The sequence below is a fragment of the Dendrobates tinctorius genome, unplaced genomic scaffold, assembly GCF_039654945.1.
Source record: "Dendrobates tinctorius isolate UK_male_01 unplaced genomic scaffold, ASM3965494v1 ptg000028l, whole genome shotgun sequence".
Classification (NCBI taxonomy): Eukaryota; Metazoa; Chordata; class Amphibia; order Anura; family Dendrobatidae; genus Dendrobates; species Dendrobates tinctorius.
In genome coordinates, this window is record NW_027361696.1 from 89,734,995 (window position 1) to 89,748,978 (window position 13,984).

At 38.9% G+C, this 13,984-nt stretch overlaps 1 long non-coding RNA gene across 1 annotated transcript in view; it reads right to left on the reverse strand.

Annotated features, from left to right (window-relative positions):
- LOC141084966 (uncharacterized) overlaps positions 1 to 12,772 on the reverse strand; it is a 503,577-nt gene extending 490,805 nt beyond the window's left edge. Inside the window, exon 1 of the long non-coding RNA XR_012231190.1 lies at positions 11,764 to 12,772. This is a non-coding gene — a long non-coding RNA (uncharacterized lncRNA). The remainder of the gene's footprint in view (positions 1 to 11,763) is intronic.
- Between the last annotated feature and the right edge of the window lie 1,212 nt (positions 12,773 to 13,984).

Genomic DNA, 13,984 nt, shown 5'->3' on the forward strand with positions numbered 1-13,984 from the left:
GCGTGCTGTATTATGTTAGTCACAGAAAAAAGAATTGTTTGAGCATGGAAGAGGCTCGTATGATAAAAAAGTTATGCTACAAACAATTTTAAATTCAGACCCTTACAGGTCCTGTTATAATTCCTATTTAAATGTTGCCGTCTCTTCTTTAAATTTTGCCGCCGTCTCTTCTTTAAATTTGTTCCAATTTTTGGGAGGCAGAATGAACAAAAACTAGCAATTTATGAATTTCTTTGGGGGGGGCGTTTACAGCATTCCACTTGTGGTAAAATTGATAAGACAGTTTTATTCTTCAGGTCAGTTCGATGACAGCGATAACTCATTTATATATTTTTTAATGTTTTGGTGCATTTATACAATAAAACTATTTTATAAAAAAAGTAATTATTTTTGTATCACTTTATTCTGAGAGCTATAACTTTTTTATTTTTCTGGTGATGGAACTATATAGTGGCTTGTTTTTTGCGGGACAAGATGACGTCTTCAGCGGTACCATGGTTATTTATATCCGGATTTTTGATTGCGTGTTAGTCCACTTTTTGCTCGGTGGTATGATGATAAACCATTGTTTTTTGCCTTTTTTTTAAAAAATGGTGTTAACTAAAGGGGTTAATTAGTAGGACATTTTGATAGGTCAGGTCGTTATGGACGCGGCAATACTAAATATGTGTACTTTTATTGTTTAGATTTTTTATTTATATATTCATTTGTTGATTGAATAAATATAGATTTTTTATTATTTTTTATTTTTTTTATATTTTTAGAATTATTTTTTTTTTTTTTATTGCATTCTAACTTTTCCACTGTCCCACTATTGGACACTCATTTTGGGCAGGCTGATCGCTTATATGGCATATGTGCACACTGACCTCAGAGACTTCCTGACATGCACTGTGCATGACAGGAAGTCTCTGAGCTCTGGTAACCCGGATGTTGTCATGACGACATCAGGGTTACTATGGGAGTGATCAGGACCCCGCGTCATGCCGCTGGGTCTCCGATCCAAAGGCTGTCAGAGCTGACATAATGTTTGATTGCAGTGTTCCGGGGGTTAAAGCTCCGGAAGCGCTCCTGGCACTTAGTGTTGGGTGTCAGCTGTGAGAATCAGCTGACACCCGGCCGCAATCTTCTGCGCTTCCCCCATGAGTGCGGCTGATCGTGTATGACGTACTATTCCATCCATGGTCATTGGGACCCAGGTCACATGGATGGAATAGTATGTCCAAGGTCAGAAAGGGGTTAAAATCTAAAATATTTACTTTCAGAAATCAGTGCATAATTCAACATTACATCCTGCTCAATAACAGATATTTTAAGTTTGCCTTGCATAACAGAAATTATTTATGTTTTTTTCAGGCTTGCAATTCCATATGTAATTTAGTATTTTAGGTTTTGTTGACCTTTATATTTTGACAGGATATCTTTAATAAGATCTAGGATACAAAGTCTGAATAGGTGCATACATTCATCACCAACCTTCACAATGTTCTGTGTTGCGACAGAATAAAATCATTATAAATGAGTAGATGGTAGAGATGATCGAATCTAAAGAGATTCAAATGCACCAAATAAGGCAACTTTATCAGTCAAAGTTGATTCTCATCAAATTTATTGTTAATGTTCCTCACTGTACTTTGGGGTCTAAGGTTGGATGTAGAAAAAAATTAAAATCTCACCTCATAGGTCAACTATCCTATCGTTTACGCAGACTGCCGTCTGTTACTCTGCACCTCTTCTTTTCACCTTTCCCAGTCACAGCCATATACTTTGGCTTGTTCAGGATTTTACACAACTAGGCCTCTGACATTCCTGGGTGCTACGCCATCGTGGTTCATGTCGTAATGTTATAATGTTATGATATGTGTCACCAAAAGGACAAGTCGGCATCCCAGGGGATGCTTTGGGGGATGTACGCTGCAATCTTATGATGTGCTCTGTGATAGCACAGTGTGCAGGGAAGCCAGAACCTAGCTGTGCCAAAATCCATGCTCCAGGGTGAAACAAGCAAATGAAGATGAGCCCGATGAGGAAAAGTGAAAAGATGAGGCATGGAGGCCTGATAAAGTTGCGTTAGGAATGGTCAACTGACAAAGATTGCCAAAAAAGTAAGGAGTATAAAAGTCTACAAAGTCACTAAAGAACCCAATTAAACCTCTAAGTAACTAAAGTACTCTCCTTACATTAGCTAGTCATCTAATGTTAATGTTCACGAATCTACTATGAAAAAGACACTGATCAATAAATGTGTGCATGACAGAATTGCAAGGAAAAAAAGATGGATACCATCTGCAGTTTACTAAGCCAGAATTCAATAGGAGCAATGTTCTGTGGATGCATGAGACCAAAATGGAACTTTTGGTTTAAAAAGGTAGTGTTATATTTGGAAAAAATACTACATTACAGCAAAAAAAATGCATACAATCTGTGAAACATGGTGATAGGAGCGTCATGGTTTGGGCTCATTTTGCTGCATCCTGGCCAGTATGACACACCATCACTGATGGAAGAATACATTTTGAATTATACCAACAAATTCTATAGAAACATTTCAGGACATTTGTCCATGAGCCAAATCTTAGGAGCATGCGCATCATGTAACAAAACGACCCAAAGCACACAAGTCGTTCTGCAAAATAATCGTTAAAGAAGGATAAAGTTAACATTTTTGAATGTCAAAGTGAAAATCCAGACCTTAATCCTGCAGAGATGCTGGAGAAGAAAATGAAGAAAGCCATTCATGGGAGAAAACCCACTAACATAAAAGAGATTATGCTGTTTTGTTGGGAGGAATTGGCTAAAATGTGTCCTTTCCCATGTATAGGACTAATCAGCAATCACTGGAAATGTTCATATACTTTTGCCATGCACAGACATATGATATTGAAACATTTCATCAATAAAAAATGACAAAGTCTAATATTTTGTTCCTGTGATTTGGTTCTCTTTATCTAATTTTAGGACTGATATTGTTTTAAGTAATATTTATGCACCACCGCAGCAAATATGGGGGCTTTATGAATTTCTCTTCATTTTAGTGCAATGAATAATGTATGGCAAGTTATAAGAATTCTTCCGTCATGACCATATGCAGTGATGTAGATATCAGTAGACATCCAAGTATCGGTGTGCTCATTAATGTGTCAATAAAGATATGAAATAGTCTCTGAAGACTGAACTTTTCTCCTAGCAGTGAAGTTATCTACAGAGCTTCATCCTTGTATACCTTCAGGAGTGTTATATATACAGTACGGTACTCCCACGCAACTTGTAAAGTAGGGTAGAGGATGATAATCCCTTGAAATGTATTCATTATCCTCCGTGGTTACCCTGGTGGAGCTCTGTGTAAGAAGGGTGCGACTCTGCAGCAAATTAGTTTAAATAATAATTTAGTTTCGTAAAGAGGCAGACTGCCAGCTGAATACCTTAAACAACCTGGAGGGATCAAAGTCTGTGAGATGATAAATTGAGGCCAATATTCCCATTAAAATCTGCTTTCTCGTATCCTCCTTAACACTTTGTTCTCCTTACTTTATCTCATGCAAAAACTTGAATTGTAGTCATCGAAGAGTATAGTACTGTGAGAACTCTAAATCATATGGTAAAACTGTAGAGACAAAAAGCACAAATAGGGTCTTATCTGATAACCAAGTGGTGTAGAATATTATAGGTATGCTCGCCTGATGGGGTTGTGACAGTCATAAGTCCTGTAGAAGCATGTAAAAGCTGCAGCAGGACCTCCAAGGAGATACGTTGCAATAAATGAGGAATATGGTGGTTCAGAGTTTGTGATCCCCAATGTTCAAAGATAAGATCACACACTTAGGTGAAGCAAGAATGAGGTTTATTGTCAACGTATTTCAAGGTTTTCAAGCCTCTTCATCTAGACCAAACCACAAGGATCCATCTCTATGGGCATGAAGGTCATAAAAAGATGAATAAAATGATACCTTGATATCTACGATATGAATTCTTATTCCAGAGAAATCAACATTTTTTCATATGTAGATGAGCTGTTAAGATCTATGGGCCAGACATAGATCTCCATGAGAATCTGCCTCCAGAGCTTATTGTAAATTAAAGGGGGATTACCAGTGTGAGACATGTAATGATTGACAATCTGCACACCTGGTCTACATGTCTCACACTGGTATCTGCCCCTTTCATTTACAGTAAGCACAGGAGGCAGATTCGTAGAGAGATCTATATCCAGCCCATAGATCTTAACAGCTCATTTATATATTGAGAAAAACGTGGATTTCTCTGGAATAAGACATCAGATCATTGACATCAAAGTGTATTTTTATTCAGCGTCCTATGACCTACATGCCCATATAAACGGGTTAGGGGGTTTATCCTATTGACAGATGACCTTTAAGTGACAACTTGTCCGATTCTATGTAGCTGATCTGCAGCTGTTTTAATAGCTGAGAGTTGGCTAGTCTAATTGCACCCTTAGAAGAAACCAGGGGTCAGATCCCCACAACCAGATATTCATGAGATACCTAGTCAATCAATATTCATGCCATAGATTTTTACATTAGGAAAGAATAATTTATGATTTGACTTATTCTTGAATTATGCTTGTACTTTAAATGGTATACATACTTTCTGTGCACTTTGTACTTAAATGCATGGATTTTTTGCTAAAAAAAATTTTTTCAATAGGGTTTTATCAAAAATGTTGGACTGTTCGGCTTCTACACCCTTCATGTGCCTCAGTATAGAATGTGGAATGAGGAAACTGTAAACTATCAGAATGAGCTCACTGATGGACTTCGCTGTTCGCTCATTCTGCAGCCTACTAAATTCTGTGGTACAAGAATGCTGTTGAAGTTAAATAGTGCAAAATTTTTAACATAACTCTGTTAAAAAATATCTATATCCAAGACTATTCACTTTTATTTAAAGCCTTTACTTAATGTGCCCATATTTTAAGAAATATTTACAGTATACAGTTACTCTAATATTCACTAACATTTTATGGGAATTGTTTCCATAGCCATGAGTTATTTACCAAAAAAGAAAAAGCCCTGTTAGCATCCTGAAAAATATCAGCAAAGTCGCTAATTTATGGTAACTTGCATTCTTCAGCCATTATATTGCTTATAGCCAGCAGATTGCAGGAAACCCACAGTGAGTTTTATTTTCTAATGACTCTTCCTTGTAATCAGATATCTTCAACTCATACGAGATACCAATACTAATTACACATTGGATTTGCTTTCTTAAGGGAATCTGTCAGCAGGTTTTTGCTGTATAATCTGAGAGCAGCATGACATAGGGGCAGAGACCCTGATTCCAGTGATGAATGACTTATTGTATTGTGTTTTGCAGTTTTAATTAAATCATTGTTTCATCAGCAGGAACTTATCACTAGAGGACTAGATGTATCATGCCTCCTGGTCCAACCACGCCTCCAGCACTGATTGGAAGCTTTCTGTCAATATACAGAAAGTGACAATCAGTGGTGTGGGCGGAGTGATACATGGCTCTGCATTCTGAGTTCTGCTAGATCTGCAGCAGAAAAAAACTGTTATTCTCTCACAACTGCTGTACCCAGTTAACTAATTCATGCATCACTGGAATCGGGGTCTCTGACCCTACATCATATTGTTGTCAGATTAGATAGTAAAAAGCTGCAGATAGATTCCCTTTAAAGTGAACCAATCACATTATACAAGCAGTCTGATCTGTGGACAGCAGGGTATAAAAAAGAAAAAGAATCAGCATAACTTCTATTTTATTCATTGAAATTCCTGGTGTTTGTATGCATAAGAGTCCAGTGGGTGGTCCTACTCAGTGATTGACAGCAGTCTCTAGATGCACAGTATATAGGGAAGACTATCAATCATTGAATAGGACCGTCCACTGGACTCATGCAAACAAACACTAGGGATTTCCATGAATATAATGCCAGTGTAGGGCTCATTCAGACATCCGTTTTTTTTCACATGCAAGAAAAATGTCCTAGTTTCATGAGTTATTTTGTTCAGACTTTCATCAGATTTACATCACAGTTTCATCCGGTTTTGGTCCAAATTCTATCAGATTTTATCAAATGAGAAACAAAAAAAATGCGTCTTTACCGTTTCCTATCAAGCAGTCTGTGAAAACCTGGATGGCATCTGAGTGCTGTCCAATCTTTTCATGGTCCTTTAGGTTGTGTCAACACGTTGAATTTTTGCTGCATTTTTTCATCTCAGATTTGTCACAGAACAACAAAGTGAATGAGAATCCTGACATCTCATGCATGCATTGCTTATTTGCGACTTTCAGATTTGCTGCTGTATGTCAATTCATTTTTGCTGCAGATTTCACCCAAACTAATGAGTAGGGAAATTCTGGACCAAAAACGTAAATAAAAAAACAGGAAAAATGTGCATTTTTGCAGCTGCACTTTTTCTGCCAAGAGATGCAGAAATTTTTGCAGCAATTACTAAAAATGTGCATGTAACATTAGACTCTCATATCCTATTTTGATCTGACACTGATTTGGATCAATATTGGACATGTCTCCATGATTTTGCATGGACCACTCAGTCCAGAAAAAAATTGGACATGTGAACAGCACAGGAACGAGATCTATCTGCGAAAAACACGGATTAAACTCGTACTCGAAAATCAGCCGTGTGAATGAGCACTTACTGAAACTTTGCCCACAAGTTTGTCTATCAATCTAACTAGCTTCTCCTGCTCTACAACATCCCATCTACAGATCAGACACCATTGCAAACAGAATAGACAAAAGTGTTTCAGCTCATCCCTTCCACGGAAAAAGCCTTTGATTCCATGGACCCCGAGCAGGGATTCGTGTCTCCGCCAGACACCAGGAAATGTACTTGTAGAAAAAAGGGAAATCCAGCTCCAAGGAATAAAATCAATTTCTTTTATTTAATTCCAAAGATAAAAGTATGACAAAATCATACTCAATTCTAATGAGTCTAAGAACATGAGTGTGTTCGAAACGCGTTCAGTTTCAGCCAGGCACTTTTTCTCACTGGTATACCCGGTATCTGCGTGATGTATGATTTTGGCACACTTTTATCTTTGGAATTAAGTAAAAGAAATTGATTTTATTCCTTCGAGCTGGATTCCCCTTTTTTCCTCAAGACCATTGCAAACAGGACAGGTTTCCTTAAGCCCAGGTTCAGGTTTACATCGCCAAAGTTGAGCTTATTTTGTTGTAAACTCAAAAGCAATTAACATGACATTTACACAGCTAAGAATTACTACTAGATAAACTTGTCCGTAAAGTGAGTAGCCTGAGTGCACACCATGCTAATATATCTACAGATCTAGATGGTAGGAAAAATATTCGTCAACCAGTGTGTCCATTACATGTGGCAAATGTGATTTATGGAATATTAAAAGGCTACAATAGTTCCCATTTACATAGTTTGAGGCTGTGTTCAGATTTTTGAACTTCTTCAGTGCGTTCACTCCTTCCCTTGGCGTCTCTCACACATACTACTTCTGATGAGCTAATATTCCCTGCAGACCCATGAGTCCTTTCTATAGTGGGGAGAGAGGTGTTAGTGTGCACTCAATTAACCTGTTGTGTACTCAGGAGAATATGCTCCATAGCGTGGTGGCGTTTTATGTCCCTCTTGGGTGTGTAATGGGTTGATCGAATCTATCTGTTAAATCTCCAAAGGAGAGGAGCACATGAAAGAACAAGTTAAAATATTCTTAACACAAGTGTGTGCAGACGTAGAAACAAACTAGCAATGACTGGGGACACAGAGCATCTGAATTAAGTTTCCTTATTTCGTACTCTGCCCTCACATTACTCTACAAAACTCAAAACCCAAAGAGTTAATAAAAACCGTCACCTTGTATATTGCAATAATACTAATAAACGTTGGATAAAGGTTGGTTGGATCAGTCATCAGTTGCAATGGTAGAAGGGCATATGGGATCCTCAAGTGAAACTGAGCTCCATACTACCTCATTATCTCACTGGTCACACTGGTGCCACTGGTATCTCATGAAATTGATGTCCGACCTTGTCTTGAAACATAGCTATGATTATCCCTGGTTATGGTGCAAGGCTTGTTGAAGGGTCAGAGACTGACTTATAGGGTAGCTACCTCCATTAGGTAGCATTCATGTTCTTGGAAGGAGATAATTTGCCTGGTTTTCCATGGAGCATTGCCAATTTGACTTTATACTCATCTAGTTTCTTTAAAGGGTTGTGCACATTTAGTCACTATTTTGGGGGGTAATAACCATTTTTGCAATTCATTAAATATTTTGCACCATTTGACATTTACAGGACTTTTGCTTCCTGCATATTCAACTTTGAAGACAGAATAGGTCTACAAAATTTCCCTTAATACCTTAAAGGGGTTGTCTACCGCTCGCACAATCTCTATGGTTCCCCTTTTAAAAAAAAAACAACACATACTCACCTGTGGTGCCAGCGCGATTCGAGCGGTATGAACACTGTCTGTCCTGGGGATGATGTAAGAGTGTGACGGCACGCGAACCCTGCCGCTAATCAGTGGCCACTTCACTCTCGCCATCTTTGGACAAATCACTTACTTCCAAAACTTCCAAAACAAGTAATCTCTTCTGCTCTCTTCCTATGGATGTGTGCGATATGTCCGAAGGTGGAGTGAGTGAAGCAGCCACTAATTAGCTGCAAGGTTCACCTGTCATCACACTGTTAAGCAATCGCCGGGAGAGACATTGTCTACTCCACTGAAATGGCACCAGTATCTGGTTTGCATGCCATCACACTGTTTCTTGATCACAGGGAGAAACAGTGCCTACACCGCTGGAATGGTACAGACAGATTGTTCACGTGACGTCACACTGTTACTCAATCACCAGGAGACACACTGCTGAAATGGCGCCAGCTCTGGGTTTGCGTGCTATTACACTGTTGCTCTATCACCGGGAGAGACATTGCATACGCAGCTGGAATGGCACAGGCACTGGGTTTGCGTGTCATCACAATGTTACACGATTACCAGGAGAGATACTGCATACACTGCTGAAATGGTGCCAGCTCTGGGTTCACGTGCCATCACACTGTTATTTGATCACCAAGAGAGACAGCACATACATTTCTAGAATGGCACACGTACTGGGTTCGCGTGCTGTCACACTGTCACTCGATCACCGGGAGAGACACTGCCTACATAGCTGAAATGGTGCCAGCTCTTGGTTCGCGTTCCATCGTACTGTTACTCGATCACCGGGAGACACAATGCCTACACCAATGGAATGGCACCAGCACCAGAGGGCAGTATAAGTGTTGAGTACATAAGTGCAGAGTGATTGAGAAGGGGTTTTTTGAGTAGTGGACAACTCTTTTAGGACTATCAGAATGAATATCGTCAGTTCATTCTACAGCCAGTAATATATAGTACAACGCAGAGGGTATAGAAAGCAAACGGTGCAAAAGTTTTAATGAAGCTCAATAGCAAACATCATTGTTAGTGCCAAATACATGCATTTAAATGAATTAAAAACTGTCCCCAAAGGTGGACAACCAAGGCAGTTCCTCCAAAGCAGGTTCTTAAAGTCTAACTCACATTAACTTTACTAATCTCTGATAATCCTTATTAAATATAACTATTTGAGCCATAGTTCCTTATTTTGTTACAATGAGAGCTAAGTAATATGTTGAATAAATGGAGTTTCTAGTTGCACAGTTTGGCCACATGGGAATGGGTTATATGTCTCAGTCAGCAAACAATGACCAATAATTTAGTGTAGGGGAGGGGATCACCATCATTTATGCAAAGGAAATTGGAGCAATTTTTATTGCATTCCAACCAGATCTCGTTCTCAATTCCAATCATTCCCCATTCCAATTAGATCTTAGATTAAATGGTCCATATAAAAAATGAGGACTTACTTTTTTATGTACCAGTTTTGACAAATCTTCCCCTATTGTTTTTAATTAGTAATTGATCTCATTTGATTAATACTTTGATATATTTCCTATGGAAGCTTTATACTTAAATGACCCAGAATGAGAAACTTAACAATACATTAAATGAGTATGTATTTCAACATCAAATATACATATATAAATTATATTCCATCTAGATAGTGACATGTTTCATCAATATGTAAAGAGCCAGAAATTCTGATTTTCATGAGTGAGCTGTAGTTTTCTTCCTCACATACAGATGGTGCTGTTTAGTTCAAGCAGAGAATATAAAGGTCTCTCCCCCTTAAAGATTACGGGGAGGAGCAGAAATTGTAGTAACTGGAGTATGATTTGCCCATAAAAATGTAATTAATAAAAATAATAATTTGGAGTGAACTGACTGTCTTATTCCCAAAATATAATAGTGGTCAAAGCTATTAAAACAACAAAAGACCACTGCATGCAGCAGAGTAAAATGCCTTATGGCCTAATGCTAAAATTGCTACTTAAGTATGGATAAAGCATTGTCACGTTTCACAATGATGCAGAAAATATAATAACCAAGAGAAGAGGAGAACTTTTACTTTTGATTTTTTTCTTTTGCAGCCTTATATATCTCATAGGATATTATAGTGCAAAGTGCTGGAGGACAGTCATGTAAATGATAGATATTGAAATGCAGCCTTCAGATTGTAGAGCAGCATCTGGCTTTACATTGGATAGCACATTTTCTCCATAACCGTCACCCAGTCAATCAATCGGAGGGACAGAGAATTCATAGCCGTGCATTTAACTATTCAGCTGCCACGAGTAAAAGCTTGCTGCATGACCCTGCTGGTCAGCAATGGGAATGATGCAGGAGCCTGCATGATTAAATAAGATTAAATGTGTCTTCAGACCAGCTCTGGTGCCAGATATTACAAAAACAGCAGCAATTTGTCCTCTTTTCGTGAAGGATTGGGTCGGTTTGGAATACATACAACCTAAGACACGTCTATCTGTAGATTCCATATATATTGTATTTAACATTCTAGGCTATGAGTCACCCCCCCACCCACCCCTCTAAACAACGGACCCCACCTCCCCCCCTTTACATGCACACCAGCAAAACGGAGCCAAGAAGCAAGGGCAATTAAATAAAGAAGAAACAGCCTTTCAAATGGAAATTGATAAACCTTCCAAAGCCAATAGCCCATGAAACGTGAAGAGAGAAAAAAAAAGAAGGATGTAATGCAGAGGAACTGGAGATCCGAACACACAGACACGGAGCAGCATACACAAACAGACACAGGGACACACATAGGCACTCAGGATGCCAAATTTCTCATATTAGAACTTGTGACTCAGGAAACATTCGTGAAAAAGCTGACAAATATGACATCAGACCGGTTAGCGCACACATACCGGCCACCGTGACATGATGCAAATCACATCCCATCATCCAAATTTTAACACAATATGATGTGATTGATCATTTTTTCCACCCTTAAGGTCAAAAGTCAAAAAAGATTTCCATTGAATATGTTTCGGATTTATTTAATGCGTTGGAAGCAGAAGACCTATAGACTGTTCCTTTTATGAGAATGCCCTTGATCTTTTTCTTGAAAGAGATTCTTTTTTCTTTACCTCCAGAGAATCAGACTTCACACTTTTTACCTGAAGTGAAGGCTTTACGTAGAGAAAAAAAAACCTGCAAGGAGTTCCTATTTTGGAAAAAGAACTTTTACCCTATAGGTGTGGGTTGGAATGAGGGATGTGTTGTGTGACCTTCTAGATGGAGAATTGACTACATATCGGGACTCCTGCACTACCTCTCTATTCAGGCCCTGCCTGGTGAAGAAGATATAATATAAAAGTAGGAAATCTTTCCAACTTACCTTCTCATTGCACCGCTCCCAAAACCAGTAGAAACAGAGGCAGCTGGTGGTAAGCTAGGACCTGCCAGAAGAACCTAAGCTTCTCTTAATACATCCCTGTGTCAGTTCCATTGATGTCATGCAGTGACAGGCAGAAACACAAAATGAACACAAGATCAGAACACGTTTATGCACCATTCATATTTATCTGGCCCCTTCTCGGAATATAGTCCTCCAAAAATCGAGGAGGTAGGGTTTAAGTCCTTTTATTCCCGACAGGAGGCTTGAGGTTATATGATCATATTCCTTCTTCTCGTTTTCATCTGAGTTTGCTTCCAATCTTTTTTTTTTCGTTTTTTTCCTTCTTTATTTTTCACCCCTCCTGACAAGGTTGTTTGGAATCTATCAAGGTAAAAGGAGGACATTACACATGTTGCATTCAAAGTTAATCTACGTTGAGTAGATGGGAAAAGAAGAAAAAAAAATCACCTTTCCGCTGATTTTTTTTTTCTCGTCTCGTTGAAAAGAAATTACTTTGGAAAATTGAGAAAAAATAGAAAGAGGGAAAAACATTTCCAATTGAAGTCTTGCGTTTATGTCATGGGTTCTTCACGAGAATTGAACCTGGCTGCATGTTGCATCTGCACAGGTCTACATCCTTCCTGAGTTCTTCTCTCTAGATTCTCTGCTTGTGGACGGAATATAGGAGCAGTTTAAATGTCCCTTGTCATTCTGCTGTTTTCTCTCTCCCTTTCTACTCACTCTCTCCTCCTCTTCTCCTTGTTAGAGAGGCATGTCCGTGCTAAACTGATGTATTTTTCCCCTTCTTTCACACAGATGCATGCACTCAGATACAGACAGGGAGATGGGGCTGGAGAGGCAGAGTGAGATACGCACACACATACACACAAGGAAAGCAGGAGAGACAGAAGCACACACAGGGACATTAACATTCAGAACCGATAGCACCTCATACCACGGCATAGGGAGCAATTTAAAGAGATAAGTCGGACACCGTTGGCAACCTGCCTTTCCCCTCTACACAAGCTCATGGCAACACCGCATTTGGAAGAAGCTCAGGGTAAGCAAGTGGGCTAGTGACATTTCTGACAATGATTTCATCTTGACAAGGATGAAATGAGAATGGCAAGTGGCTAATAAGACAAGGAGACGGAGGAAATACTGGAGCTAAACATAAATTACACCTCATAAGTGATGCATAGTATTGACATTTACAATGCAAGAGCAAAAAACAAAGATGTTGGAGAAACGTTGAAATCCAACAAATTTGCGCGAAAACACATAAATTAGATCTTCAAGTTTTTTTTTTTTGTCCAAATGCCGACCTTGATGTCAAATTATTACATATGGAAAGGGGTTCCAGCACCAGGTCCACGTTTAATTAGGTGTAATTAAGTGCATTAGTCAATGAGGGATCTGACATCAGGGCTCCTTTAAATTCTCGTATCAGTTCACATAGTAGATTGGATAAGGACGCTGGACAGATTACAGGTGCAGTGACCTTAAATGTGCACTTCTCCACTACAAGTCTCAACATGTCACGAAGGATATAGGCTGTCGTATGCTGTCTCACCACATCTGGAGAATCCCATATCGTAGACAACATCAGAAATTACATCTACTTTACTTGTTGGTTGTAGATATTACATATAAATTGCAGCTATACCTCTTTGGGTAATAAAAGTCGTATATTTCTGATTATTACTGTTTTTGAGGGGAACTGGCTCATATTAAAGAGACAACAAATAGTCTTATAGACAGTGCTCCATAAGAAAAAGTATCTTCTCAAATTTAAGAAACTATATTGCAAGTGCCACCTTTTGAAAGTAGGTACCCCATAAGTCATTGCCTGAACTATTAGCATGCCAAGACTTGGTAATATGCAAATAATCTCATCAGAGAGGAAGAAGATTTGATCTTTGATTTCCCATTGGAGCTTTGCTCGGCCTATAAGTCTTTTGCATTGGCTTGGCACGCTCTACAAGGAGAAACGTTCCCCCTTATACCCTCAAGACTTGTTAAGGATTAGACATTGACTTTAAAATTAGCTGCATCCAATAGGAGCTAATTTGCATGATACCTTCAAGAACAAGTAAATTGTAGCTTCAAAGCTCCCATCCAAACTCTGTAACAGAACACCTGTTTATAACATGTCATGTGTTGCATTGTTTTCCCTCTTACACTGAAGCGTGGATGGACATCATCAAGCTGCAGGTGTGCC